Source organism: Anguilla rostrata, chromosome 11 (assembly GCF_018555375.3).
Source record: "Anguilla rostrata isolate EN2019 chromosome 11, ASM1855537v3, whole genome shotgun sequence".
NCBI lineage: Eukaryota > Metazoa > Chordata > Actinopteri > Anguilliformes > Anguillidae > Anguilla > Anguilla rostrata.
Window position 1 is genome coordinate 39,934,467 of NC_057943.1, and position 14,139 is coordinate 39,948,605.

General features: G+C 41.9%; 1 long non-coding RNA gene across 2 annotated transcripts in view; it reads left to right on the forward strand.

Moving 5' to 3' along the window:
• Positions 1-668: 668 nt before the first annotated feature.
• Positions 669-14,139, forward strand: part of LOC135234933 (uncharacterized) — a 115,820-nt gene continuing 102,349 nt past the window's right edge. For both annotated transcript variants that reach the window (XR_010324243.1, XR_010324244.1), the window contains exon 1: positions 669-1,281. This is a non-coding gene — a long non-coding RNA (uncharacterized LOC135234933). The remainder of the gene's footprint in view (positions 1,282-14,139) is intronic.

Below are 14,139 nucleotides of genomic sequence, written 5' to 3' on the forward strand. Positions count from 1 at the left end.
AAAATGGATAATCTGCAGGCATTTTACTGGTGTCTAAAGGCTTAAAGTATTTCAGATAAGGCAATTGACCCTAGTCTGGCATGAGCCCTGCAGCTGAAGACATGTGAGCCCTGTAACCATTTCCCGCACTGAAAGCTTGACAGCCTTACAAAATTTCACGAAACTTAAATCTAATCAAGTGACTAGTGGGCTGCAGTATCGCAAGTGGGATCCAGTGACCAGTAGATACTTGGCAGGCCTCTCGGTGGTGCTGTTGTCAACCACGCAACCCTGAACGACTGCGCGCTACCACTAGACTCTCGGTGGATTTCTGGGCATTGCCTAAGGATGAGGCTGTGGGTGATCAATTACACTTTTTACAGCCCTATTTAAAAAGTGGAATCATATCTATCTTTCTATTCAGGTGAAAATAAATCACACTATTTAAAAAAAAAATGCAATTTATCATAAAGACTGAAGTTAAAAATATCTAAAAATTAATTGAGGCTCCATGCAAATTTTTCTAAAGTAAGTTTTTGTAGCATGCATAATGGCGGTGAGCAATCCATTTTCATGGTAGGACTAGATAACACCTATCGTGCCTATGCATGTGAACGGGAATCGCACCTATCGCGAGGCACTAAGTGTTATGAAACTGCTGAGACGTTACAGCATTCCTTTCGCTGTCGCAAAAGTGTTGTCTTCAGTTATCCTACTGAAACTAACGAGTGTCAGGGAAATGCAGTTTTTTTGCGGTCAGAAAAAGGTTTGACCTCACAAGGAGGAAATGGAGGAGTTGTGGGACGAGTTGGATTGAGAACGAACCTGCAACTTGGATGACGTGTAATGATGCATTTATACAAACGATGATTTCGTTAGGGCTAAATTGGCCATAGTTCTCTGTGGAACTGAGATTTTTCTTTAGCCTGCGTTTAGTTTAGAATGTGCTTTTATTTTTTTACGGTATGGGAATCATTGTTATCCACGTAGTGCTTCCGCCACAACAAAGCCCTGTTTCTGGTCAGTTTCTGTCTGGAGATGACATTATTTATGAGAAAACTGCAAACTGAGAGAGGCCAATTGTAGCCTATCAATAGCCCACTCACGTTGAACAACAGAAACTATAAACGACTGTTTTTTGCGGTCCCTCCGCCTTCCCCCCGTTATTTCTTCTTTAAAAAAAAACTCTGCTTGTGCCTATATGACTGCATCCATTTTATGTCGTCTTGGGAGCTAAACCAGCGCCTCTTGAGTGACGTGAGGACAGGGCTGGCGTGGAGCGGCCAGCTTCCTGTGGCTGGGGTGAGTCCACAGGTCTCTCTGTTTGGGTTAATGATGCTGCCTCGCATTTCGGCTTCTTTTCATACTCACGCACACACACACAGGCCCCTTGCTACACTATACCCACCTTTTGACAGCCAGCCACATCTTCGGACTAAGCTCGGAGAATGTCGTGTAATGTGTTTTACACGTTGTGACTGCATTGCATCGGCAATATCAGGTGTCAGAGTTAACCAGTCTGGAACCTGACGTCACTTTACAATGCACTTTAATTGAATCACTGTAATGTATCTGGAGAGATGTTTAATTAATCAAATCCATCCAAGAGTGAAAGAGGATCTTCTCTGGGCATGAGTAAATCTGTGCGTAATTGGCTGTGAGGCTCTACTGCCGCAGCTGAGCGTCTCAACAGCTCGTCCTCTCCTGATGAAATTGAGCTGATGATGGCAGGAGACCTTAACCTTTGGAACGAAGCCTCCGCAGACTACGTGCGTCACAAAACGCGCGTATTGATTTGATTTCTTAAACGGCATTTGTCATTATCATTGTTGCTGTCATTAATTTTCACTAATTCATTTTGATAAAATGTATTTGCCGCAGTATCTGGATGTTGGTGTGCCATTTTTTCAGTTTGGGCATCTGACCCTCAAAAAATCTCTGCACGTCTCCAGTCCACAGGTTTTTAATACGCTTGTTTCACCTGACCACGTTGAACATTAATGAATCCCTCAGGAATGTATTCCTCCTCCATCGCCTCCTGATCTTTGTGTGTCATCCTGTTTGTGGACTCTTCATCCATGTGAACATGCTCAGCTGGGTGTGAACTATGTTTTTATTCTACTGTGGCGTAATCGCGTCAAAATGTGTCACTGCATTTATTAAAGTCCCCAAAGCCCTTTGTTTCTCCAGCCGACTAACGTAATGGGCTGCATTTAGCAGATAACAGGAATATTGCACATGTGGTCTGTTCACAAACGAATATGTCATTAGGCAAGTGCATTAAACCTGACCTTGTAGAAATGTAGTATTTTTTTTACAAGACCAGTCACGTACTAGGCCTATATACACATTGGTCTGTTTCAAGCAAAATACTGTGTTTGGTCCTCAGACTGTCATATAGACTACATAACCTGAAGCCATTTGCACTTCCTCAAACAAAGCACCTAAATTTAGTCTCCTCTGAGTCCTGACATTTTTTTTCCCTGTGCATTAGCTATTATTAGTACACCATCCAGCGTTGTCCTCAATAGGAGATTTTTACTCTCCGATTCTGGCTGTAGACAGTACGTGCGCTCAATACATAATGTCGTGTGGTGTTTCTGATTAGTGACGTGACGTGCCACTAATGAAGTGTGAAGTAAATGGGAAATCGAAGGCCAGTGCAGAAAGTTTTACCCCGACAGACATGGGAGGAACTTGGAAGCTCGGAGGAACTTTGGGAAGGTCACGGTGACATTGTCTTTGCCTGCAGGCCAAGTCTAGGTGTGCTGCTATCACTTTCACAGCTAGCCCTGTGGCTATCTCGTTTGGACCGTAGCGTCGTCAGAGATTCGATGCCCCTACAGCAGGTCTCTTATAATGACCTCGCAGTGCCGCGGTTCTTTAAAACCCTCGGTCACGCTTCGCTTTCCTCTGGAAAGTTTAAAAATTTGCAGAGTGGCAAAGTAAAGAAACTTCTGGAAAAACAAAAGGGCTTTAAAGGTGTCTTGTTGACAGAAAATTAAAACTGTATTTTGTCCATTTGAAATTGGGCACTAGTGACTGCCCCCAGTCATAACTCTGAGAGGATGACGGGTGCCCCAACACCCCCCCCCGCCCCCCAGAAACCGCAGACAGAGATTAATGGTCCACACCTTATATAGCTGAGATTTTAATACATGAGTATGGGAATGGATATAACTAAATGAAGCATTTCAGTTTCACAATCTGTTAGATCTGGGTGAGAAAAGAGGGCTGTATCTTTAAGGATTTCATGCCAAATTCTGCTTTTATTATTATGTGCGTGACATTTCAGCAAAATTTTCTTAAAATATCTAGTGTTTTTTTTTTCAGAATATTTTTAGGTACCCCACAACATGGTAACTTAAATGAACGCAGGCTTCCCTTTTGATTCTCAAAATGCAAGCTGGATTTAGGATAAAGCCCTGCTCAGGGTGCGATCAAGAAGAACATTTGAGGGGAAAAGCCTAACCTGGCAACACTAATCCATTTAGAGCCCTTATCCTGTCAGAAAAAAAAGAAACGTTACCCTGCCTAACCAAAAATGAGCTACATTATATAGCTAATATAACGAGCTACATTAAGTTGGTCTGGCAGCAAAAACACTCCCTGTTCCTCCTTCATTGAGTTGTAGTTGTTTAAGTTACCCACCAGATGTAGTGGTTTTACAGGCTAGGCACATTGATGCAAGTCCCTTGGTGACTTAACAATATTGTGTTTCCAAAGAGGGCTAACCTTGTAAAACACAAAACTCTATTATTTGTGGTTGCCGTGTTGCTGTACATGTTGATTTAAACAAGATGAGAAGGACAAGATGCATTTCATCAGTTGTAGTCCCTGCACTGGTTGCCAGTCAGTTTTAGAACTGATTTTAACATTATTTTAATGGTTTATACATCTGTTTGTATGGCCTTGCACCCAGCTATCTCTGATCTGCTTTTAAAATATGCATCTACTAGGTTCCTCTGTTCTTCAGGGAGGGGCCTTTTAGTGGTTCTTAAGTTAAAACTATGACAACCTCATTGTGACACGCTATTCAGCAATTATGGACCTAGCCATTGGGCCAGCCTTCCAGAAGAATTGTAGGTAGAGATTATAAATGCTTTTAAACATGAACTTAAAACATGCCTTTCTAGAAAGGCTTCATTTGGTTTTTGGAATTTGGTTTCATTTTATTTTAGTCTACCCTGATTATTTCTTCTGATTATTATTATTGCATATTTCTTCTGATTATTGCACATTGTTAGACTGTGCTATAGTCTCTTCGTTGAATCACTCCTCACTCCAGACTGCTTGGACTTGCTTTCTGTTGTTTTATTCTATGTTGTATTTTATTCATGCTTATCTCATGTTTTATTATCAAGCCAGCAGCCATACCACCACACACTCTGCTCCTGCCGACTGGCTGAAGCTAAGCAAGTGTGGCCTTGGTTAGTACTTGGATGGGAGACCACCAGGGAATACAGAGTTGCTGCTGGAAGTGGTGTAGGTGGGCCAGCAGGGAGCAATCTTCCCTCTGGTCAAATAAAAACCCCAATGCCCCAGTGCAGTGACGGGGACACTGTGCTGTAGGAGATGCCGTGTTTCAGATGAGATGTTAAACCGAGGTCCCGACTCACTGTGGTCATTAAAGATCCCATGACACTTATCGTGTTTCACAGAAGGCTACCCCTTTTTGAGAACCTTCTGCTGAAATAGTTCTGACCCCCTCAGCATGCTCTGAAGAAAGAAGCTATTGATGCTTCATACTGTAGTTTGGGTATGTTGCAGATATAGTGCATACTACATGTGCATGTAGATTTCATATAAATGACCATGTGTTGCATTACTGAATAGATTCAGCCTTTATTCTCAACATTTTAATTCACTTTTCAAGTGTAACACACGGGTTCACAGCATTGTTAACAAGACAGAGACTTCTTTGTCCTGCCAAGAAAAAGCAACTTTATCCTCTCCAGCCTTTTTCTGTGTGTAATTAGCTTTTCCCTTCCTGGGATTGAGATTACCATAATGAGCTGTTTTCAGTTTTAAAACTCGGTAGGTTCTTATTACTATGGTGCTTTCATGTGGAGTGCCTTGCAGAAGATTAGGAGCCTGCTTTTTCTTTCCAAAAAATCTAATTATTTACCAATTATTTATTTTAATAAGTTCATTTTTTCCTGGTTTGTTTGCGGGATATCAGAAATCGCATTACTCTTTACTGTAATTTGGGGTGAGAGGATATGAGTTTCATTGTTTTACCACAGGCCAGAAAAAAAATCCAGAAATAAGATTATTTTAATGACTATTAACAGTGCTTTTAAATGCAGTCCCAGTTTTAGTTTGCATGTTGTGCGGGCTGTGTGACTAAAGGGAAAACTGTATCACCTGCAAGCATCCATTGGAGTGGATGCAGGACATGCACACTGCCCATGAGTGAGACAGCAGTTCCATCAGAGCTTTCGATGTGCTGTGATAGGTGTGTTGTGTGCTGCTGGGAGGCTCATCCTGTTAAGGCACTTGTTCTAGCTTGGGGGTACTGACCCCATGGGCCATGCCACCGATGGCTAAGGCTTGCAGGAAGTCACATGACTGGCTACAGGTTCACCCAGGGAGGGAGGGAAACCATTTTATGTCCCATCATGCACCAGTAAACCCCTCTGTTCAGTCGGATAGCCGCAGTCTGTCTGGACATGAAGTCTCTTCTGACTTGAACTGATGGACTGCAGAGTGAAAATAAGCAACTCTGGGTTCCCCCAGGCATTGATAGCGGATGTTCTGCACCTCCACTGGACTCATGAGCACCTCCGTTAAAACATCAGATAAAAGTCAGTAAATCCGCAGACACATCTCCATCAAAGTGGAAAAAAGGCGTGCTAGTGCTATTTAACAAAATTAGTTGTGTAGTCATGCTTGTCCGCCAGAGACAGAGATGGTGTTGCAGTGGGTAGCGTTGTTGCCTAATAGCAAGAAGGTCCTTAGTTAGAATTTCGACCGGATCTTCTCTGCGTGGAGTTTGCGTGTTCTCCCCATGTCCGCGTGGGTTTCTTCCGGGTACTCCGGTTTCCTCCCACAGTCCGAAGACATGTAGGTTGGTTCATACCCCAACGTATGAGTGTGTGAGTGAATGGTACGTGTGCCCTGCGATGGACTGGAAAACTGTCCAGGGTGTATTCTTGCCTCTCGCCCAATGCATGCTGGGATAGGCTCCAGCACCTCTGAGCAGGAATTAGCGGGCATGGGTAGGGGATGGACGGATGGATGTTTTCACCAAGCCAGGTGTAGGCTATGCCAGAATACCATGGCTCGCCACTTCACGTCCCTGCTTACCCTCTGGCGCGTTCCCCCTACGCCACTTTCCTGGAGAGGGGCACTTGCCTGTCGGCACTCCTAAACTGTACAAATGCATTCAAAATCGGGAATTCCAAAGATTTGGATAAAATATTAGTGAAATGTATGTGCTTTGAAGGCTCGTCTCTGTGAACCCAAAAACAAACAAAAAAAACCCCCAAGATTTGAAAGTTTCAAGGATTAGTTCTGAATTTCCGTTTCCATTAGTATTCATTCTATTTTGCAACTAAAGAGTGTTGATTCCTGGTTTCGTGAAAATTGACAGATGGTAATGAGCATTTTTTTCGAAGCATTTCTAAATGTGAAATGTTTGGTCTGAGTGCTTACTGAAATGGAGATGCTAATTTGCGGAAAGCCTCACCTGCACAGAGCTTATCATCGGCCATTTTCTGGAGCATCTGTTGCCTCTAGTATTTTGTTTCCAAAAACATTTATTTCATCGGTGCACCTTATTAAGCAGCTAGGAAAGGCTGTCAGAAACTCCATCTGTATAAACCTCTCCCACAGTATGAGGTAGGCTACAGCAGCTCACTTTAATGTATTATTGTATCAGATTATCCAAACTTTACCATTCTGAAGAACCATCCTCTGGAAAGAACAACCTTAGATTGGACTATAATATTAAATCACTATTTTAGTATTTTCCTGGTTGTCGTAGCATACTGGCCCCCATCGACATTTTTTCAGCCTCAGTGAATTTCCATTTGCATTGCTAATGGGGTGTTTAACCGGCACAGAACACTGGTTGTAATACTGCTATAATCAAAAGTAAGATTTCAGTTTCATTGGCCCACTGGTTAATAATAGGTAGGAAGATCTTGCACCAGCTGGTAGCAGCGTTTCACGCTGTCATGTCGCTGGCATACATTTAGCGTTTACATCACCGCGAGCACCGCCACACCCTGTCACCGCGCAAACATCGGATTTTCGGATTTTCTGGCTGTAGGGTCATCCGAGAGGACTGCGGATGGGGCACTGCACGCATCACTCATTCACGAAGCTGGAAAACGTGTGTACGTGTAGCAGAAAGACATTCAGTTGGAGCAGGGTTCGGTTGTCCTGCGCTTCATTATTAAAGGCAAGCGCTTTTTATCTTCAGAACATTCTGGCCGTAATCACGGCGCCATGCGCTGGAAGCAAATTAATTGCATCTCACTGAAACTTTAAAACCCCATCGTCACTAACAGCGTAAGAAAAAAACGGCGGGGGAAATGAAAGGGGGTTGTCTTATGAGAATAAAAGGATGCTGAAACATTGATGCCGCCTTGATTTTTTTATTATTTTTTTTCTTTCCACGGCAGCCTTCATGAATAATAAATCCGAAGGGAAAAATGGCTAGTTCGATTAATTTTCACAGGGTGGCATCTCCTCTGCGCAGTTGCGTATGAACGGCCTGCTATTATGAGGGCTGCACGCCTGTTTGATTTGTGGCCTAATTGCCTCGACTCAAAATACTCCTCCGTTCACAGAATCCCTCCGTTCTGCTCGGAACTCGAGCGCTGCGTTTTTTTATTCTTTTTACCGGCATTCAGCAGTAATAAACGGAACTTACGCAGAAGGGCGTTAAAGGCGAAATCAAATCAAGGCGACTCAGAGGAAAAAGACGGTCTGTGTATTTGGGTCCATTAAACTGCTCCTCTTCGCTCGAACCACTTAACGAAGTCCTGCTTCCGTGGATTTGTTCTCGCTCGACCGCGCTTGCTTTTGCCAACTACCCTGTGCGTGCTTTATAGTTCATGATCTTTCGCCATCTCTAAGCTATGCCCATGAAACGCACCTGCGTATGTTCACCCCACGTCGTTTGCTGTGTAAACGACAGTGTGCCTGACTGGACAATGCAGTCTGTCAGACTACAACACTAGGTTCGCAAGAACTTTGTCGTACACGTTCGCATGATCGCCTGTTCCGTCTCATCTGGTGTTCAGACGGATTGCCTCGTAAGAGTTAGAAATTATTATAATTTCGGTGCCAGCCAGTGAACTGTGCAGGCAGAACACCCATTTCCATTACGTTTTGAATATTAATATGCTGTGATTGCCTCGGTGCTGTATCCCATTTCTTCCTGAAGTGTAGCACGCATACATGCGCCCGTTAGTGCTTTAGAAGGTGCTAATCAGGAGATACAAATTTAATGTGACACTAATAGCACTCTCATCAGGCTCATAACCCTGGTGAAATTACAAGGCTGGTCCTCAGGACCTTATGAACACCAGGAGGCTTCAGTATAGCTGTTGACAGCAGTCCCACCAGCCTCTGGCTGTCCTCACTCTGAAGGGAATTAACCTGCAGTATTAAAGTCTGAGATGCCCGATTCATGGTTTCTGCAGGATCATGAGGCTGGGAGTGTGCTGTAACAGCAGCAGCAGTAATATCAGTAGCAGTACTAGCAGTAGTAGCAGTAATATCAGTAGCAGTAGCAGTAATATCACTATCAGGAACAGTAGCAGTAACATTAGTAGCAGCCATAGTAATATTGGTAGTAGTAGCAGCAGCAGTGGCAGTAATATCAGTAGCAGGAACAGTAGCAGTAATATCAGTAGCAACAGCAGTAATATCGGTAGTAGAAGCAGCAGCAGCAGTAGAAGAAGTAGCAGCAGAAGCAGTAATATCACTAGGAGGAACAGTAGCAGTAATATCAATAGCAGCAGCAGTAGTGTAGGTAGTAGCAGTAGCAGTAGGAATAATATCAGTAACAGCAGCAGTAGTTTCAGCAGCAGTAGCAGTAATATCACTAGGAGGAACAGTAGCAGTAATATCAGTAGCAGCAGCAGTAGTATGGGTAGTAACAGTAACAGTAGGAATAATATCAGTAGCTGCAGCAGCATTAGCAGTAATATCACTAGCAGGAACAGTAGCAGTAGAAGCAGTAATATCAGTAGCAGCAGCAGTAGTATGGGTAGTAGCAGTAGCAGTAGGAATAATATCAGTAGCAGCAGCAGTAGTATGGGTAGTAGCAGTAGAAGTGGGAATAATATCAGTAGCAGTAGCAGCAAGGCATCATGTTTGCATGCTGCTGCTCAGAGGCTGTGTAGTCTCTCACTTCCTGGTCAGCAGTCAGCAGCTGACTTGCTTCCAGGTGGTAGTTAGGCCAGAGTTCCTAGATAATCAACCTTTATTTAGTACTGAAAGACACACTGAAGGATCAGTGCCCTCTTTTTTGAGAGTGTCGAGATTACTGACAAAACACAAAAAAACACAAGCTATTTACAAAACACAAAAATTATATAATAAATAAGAAATTAGTCAGAGAGTTAGAATGGTAATGTAAGATTAATGAAAACATTCACAATTAAATGTATTTAGGTTTTTTTTTTTTTGTTGTTTTTTTAACGATGACTGCAGAGTTTCCATTGGTCTTTATTTCTTATGACCTGCTGGCTTTTCAATGGCTGGTATTGGGGGAATGAATGGGTTTCTGGTTTACAGCAGAAACCACAAAAAAAGTTACATGAAGTGGATTTTCTTGCTTTAAACCACAAACCCACCGATGGCCCTCTACTGTACCACTCTGCAGTCGGCTGGTTGTCAGAAACTTCTGAGTCAAAAATATCCTTTACGGCACACAAACACTGTCAAAAATGCTCTTTCACTGAAATTTTTTTTACATTAAAAAAAAAAAAAAACTAAAAAGCGAACTGTCCCTTTAAGGAAAATCAGTGCCCCAAATAACACCACATACCCATTCATTTAGAAATGAATAATCATTTGTGCTTGGGACCCTGTGCGTGGCGCTGTTCTGAAACATGAGTCCATCTCTGTCGTTGCCTGGGAAACTTGAGAGAATGAAGAGTCCCTTTTTTTACTGCATCGCAAGAGCGTGAGCTGTCAGTGTATTTGTGTCTTGTCTGCCAAATGCCTGTAATGTAATGTTTGCACTGTCAGTACTGAAAACCTAACATTACCATATGTTCATGACTGTTGCACCGATATGGTTGAACATAACGTTACCTTTATTAGCCGTAAAATTATTGCATCAACTTTACATAATTAACTTACGAGCTAGCATTACACAGATACCGTCTCACATGGATAGCTTGTGGATGTGCTAATGTTTCACAAAGACAATGTTTAACATTAATGCAGAAGGTGCATAAACCTTGTTAAAGCTGCACAGTAATGCCAGGTGTTCCTGTTTTTTTTTCATCCATTAGTAGTGCGTAAGAAATAAATGGCTGTCAACAACTCCCTGGCACTTTAAATGTAGGCTATTATCATGGAATTTAATTTGATTTAATATACTCCGCCAGGTTTCAAAAATTCTAAATCTGGCAACCCTACCACTAAGCCTGAAAAGAAATTATAGGGGAAGTGCATGTTTAGCCAGCACCAGCGGATCATAGATCCAGTCCATTTGTTCAGGGCGATGTCAGTTTATTGTGCCGTTTTCTAAAGCAGGCAGTTATATGAACCTGTCTCCAGGGACCAGTGGGTAGGCGATGCAGGAACAGGGAGTCTCTGTCTTCAGTGTGTTACCTGGCTTCTCTCATTTTAGTGCACAGAACTACAGTATCACTACGCAGAAATATCTGATGAAAGTGGAGATTAATGAGCAGCCACACAATCATTTCATTTTTGTTCTATTTATTTTTTTTTACCAGGGAGGCAGTGCTTACTGCAGCTGTCATAACGGCACGTTCCTGAATGTAAGCATTTCCTAACCCCGTCTGCATTACTCAGACCTTAACCCGAGGAATCGGACTGGATCTGTCATTGATTGGTAAATCCTAGGTGCTCAGCGAGCTCCGATTGGATTGGTTTGTTTTCAAAATGATGAATTTGCTTAGATGTGGTTTGAGAGTTTCCTGGGGTGCTTTGTGACCTCACAGAATTGTGCATGTATTTATACATGCATACATACATACATACATACACACACACATACATGCATATATACACAGTCAGTGGCCACATTATTAGGTATACCTGATCTTTCATGCAAATAGCCTACTCTACTGAATTATGTGGCTGCAACTCAATATAAAGCAAACAGACATGGTGAAGACATATAGTAGTTGTTTGGTAAGTCATTAGAAAGGCACGTGATCTAAGTGACTGTGGTATGATTGTTGGTGCCAGACGTGGTTGTTCCAGCATCTTAGAAACAGTTGTTCTCCTCGGACTTTCACACACTACAGTCTGTAGATTTTAATGAGAAGGGTGTGATTAACAAAAAACATTCAGTGAGTGGCAGTGCTGTGGGTGAAAACACACATTACAGAGGTTAGAGAAGAACTGGCAGACTCGTTCAAGTTAGCAGAATGGCCACAAATTTAAAAAAAATTAAAAAATCTGTTTACAACAGTGGCATGCAGAAGGACATTTCTGAATGTACAACGCGTTGAGCTTTGAAGCGGATGGGCTACAGCAGCAGAAGAACATGCTGGGTTCCAGTCCTGATAGCTAAGTACTGGAATATGAGGCTCCGTTGGGCATGGGCTCACCAAATCTAGACAATTGAACATTGGAAAAATGTTTTCTTGTCTTGTCCAACGAATCTCGATTTCTGCTGTGCTGTGCTGATGGCAGGGTCAGAATTTGACATAAACAGCATGAATCCATGGATCCATCCTGCCTTGTGTCAAGGGTGCAGGCTGCTGGTAGTGGTGGTGGTGTGATTGCGCGGGGAATGTTGTCTTTGCACACGTTAGGTTCCTTAATACAAATTATGCTTGGGTGTCAAGAACCGGTTTTGAATTAGAACTTGTTCCAAATTTCTAAGAACTGGGAATTAATTTAGAAAACATGTGATCCAAATTTACTTATCTAATCTTGAAAGCATAGTTTCAGTCACGTTTGTAAAATGAGTGCAATGCACTGAGCATTTGTGTGTGGGTAAGCTTCACAAGAAAAAGTAGCCGTACAGATACAGCAAAATGTAATCGCTGCAGTAAATATTATTAAATAGTATTTTGTGCAAAGGAGGAAGCCCCCTTTACTGCAACATTTACTGCAGCCTGATGTGAACCTTCAGTGTTGTACCGTTTTCGATGTCCCCAGTCCCCATCATAACACTAAATGACTTATATCTTAATGTTTATATGGCAAGACAAGGAATAGTATTTATGTTTCTCTTGGATGCAAGTTCACAGAGCAGTTCATCCCCAGAGAGCTCCTGGTAGGAAAACAAGGAAAAAATTTTTTTGCTCCTTTTTACCAAAATGAAGGAAAAGACACCTTAGCATGGCATTGTTGATAATTAACATTTTTGTAGCAGCCTAAATCTGCTAAGAATAAAGGTAGTTCTTGCCTTTGAAACATTTTTGTTTCTTCCTGATGATGATGCGATTCGGAACCAGGATTTGATAAGAATCTGATGCAATAAGCAAAATCGAAACCAGCATTGGAATTGATAAATTCCAAACTATTTTATTTATCGATTCATATTTTGTAAATAGCCATAGTTTTAATATTGGCTTGATATTTCCATAAATGTTCAGTCTAAAATATAAATCATATAGGCTACTGTACTATAATAATCTAGTAAATACCTTTTTAAGTGTGATGCTATAGATTAATAAACTTAAAAATGAGAACCAGCTGATCGGTATAACATGAAAAATGCACGTTATTTTAAAAGTCAGTAAAATCTATTTGGTGGCTTCTCAGATTATATGAAATACATTTTCTCATTTTAGCTGTCTGTTAAATATTTGACGGTTCCCCAAATCATATTTTCATAAATATTAAACTTGTTTTGTTTTATTTAATTGATCTATGGATTTTGCCCACAGGCTTGAAATTGTATTACCTCTCCTTAATAAAAGAGGGCTATAGCATTACTCAGTCAGGTTCACACAACAAAAATCTGGGTAACTTATAAATATTTATTAGTGACCCTAATTGGGGGTGTTGCAGGAGCGGAGTCGATAACCATCTGTATTATATAGCACTTCTAAAATGCCCTTAGTATCAAAAGCATCAGGTATTGAGTTCAATATAATTCCATTAATGTGCTGCATGTGCATTGCAAAGTAACACTCATTTAATTTTGTGTTGCTAAGGATAGTTTAACTAGGTGTTGTACTCCGAATTGGACTTCTTCAGCGGAGGAAGTATAGATTAACCAAAGCTCCAGCTGACCTGCCCAACAACCAAACTTTTCTCTGCCTTCTAGCTTTACATCCTCTAAAATCTCCTCCACCAATACAGAATTTAGGCCTATTGCTCAATATCTAACAGTTTTAACCTCCTGATTCCTCCTTCTCTCTATGCAGATGATTTTGTGGGCCGCTTCAGAATAAACGTTTGACATGTCCACCTGGATGTCCCCGTACTCCTCACCCCCCCCCCCCATCTCCTGTCATCTCGTTCTGCACACCCACTCTCCTACCCGTTCTGATCTGGGGTTTTCCTGCATAGAGAATCCTGCCTCCATCAAATTCTGTGCCGCCTCCACAAAAATCTGATTGGCGTCGGCACAAATGAACATCATAAATACAAGCGTTGCGCTCAGCGGATTTCGATCATTCGTACCTGCATTGCTCTGATGTGACTCCGTATCCTAATCAGCACAGTGCACCAGGAAAGCACCGTATGCACAGGGAGCAGGATCAGCCTTCACTGAGTTCGGTGTGTTTGGTCAGGCAGCCTAAATCCTGTTTTCATTCGCACCCAATAACATACAATATATTCAGAAAAGCTTCCTAAATTACATCCTATCAGTTTAATGTTTTCAGCTTTGCAGATATGGCCTGTAGAATAACCAATTCTTTTTTTTTAAATAAAGAGTTTGCGAGGCGGAGCGAGTCAAAAGACAGTACAGTCATCATCCGATCATTATGGGCTTTAAAAAAGTATAATTCACACAAATATCAAGATTTTTGATTTTGA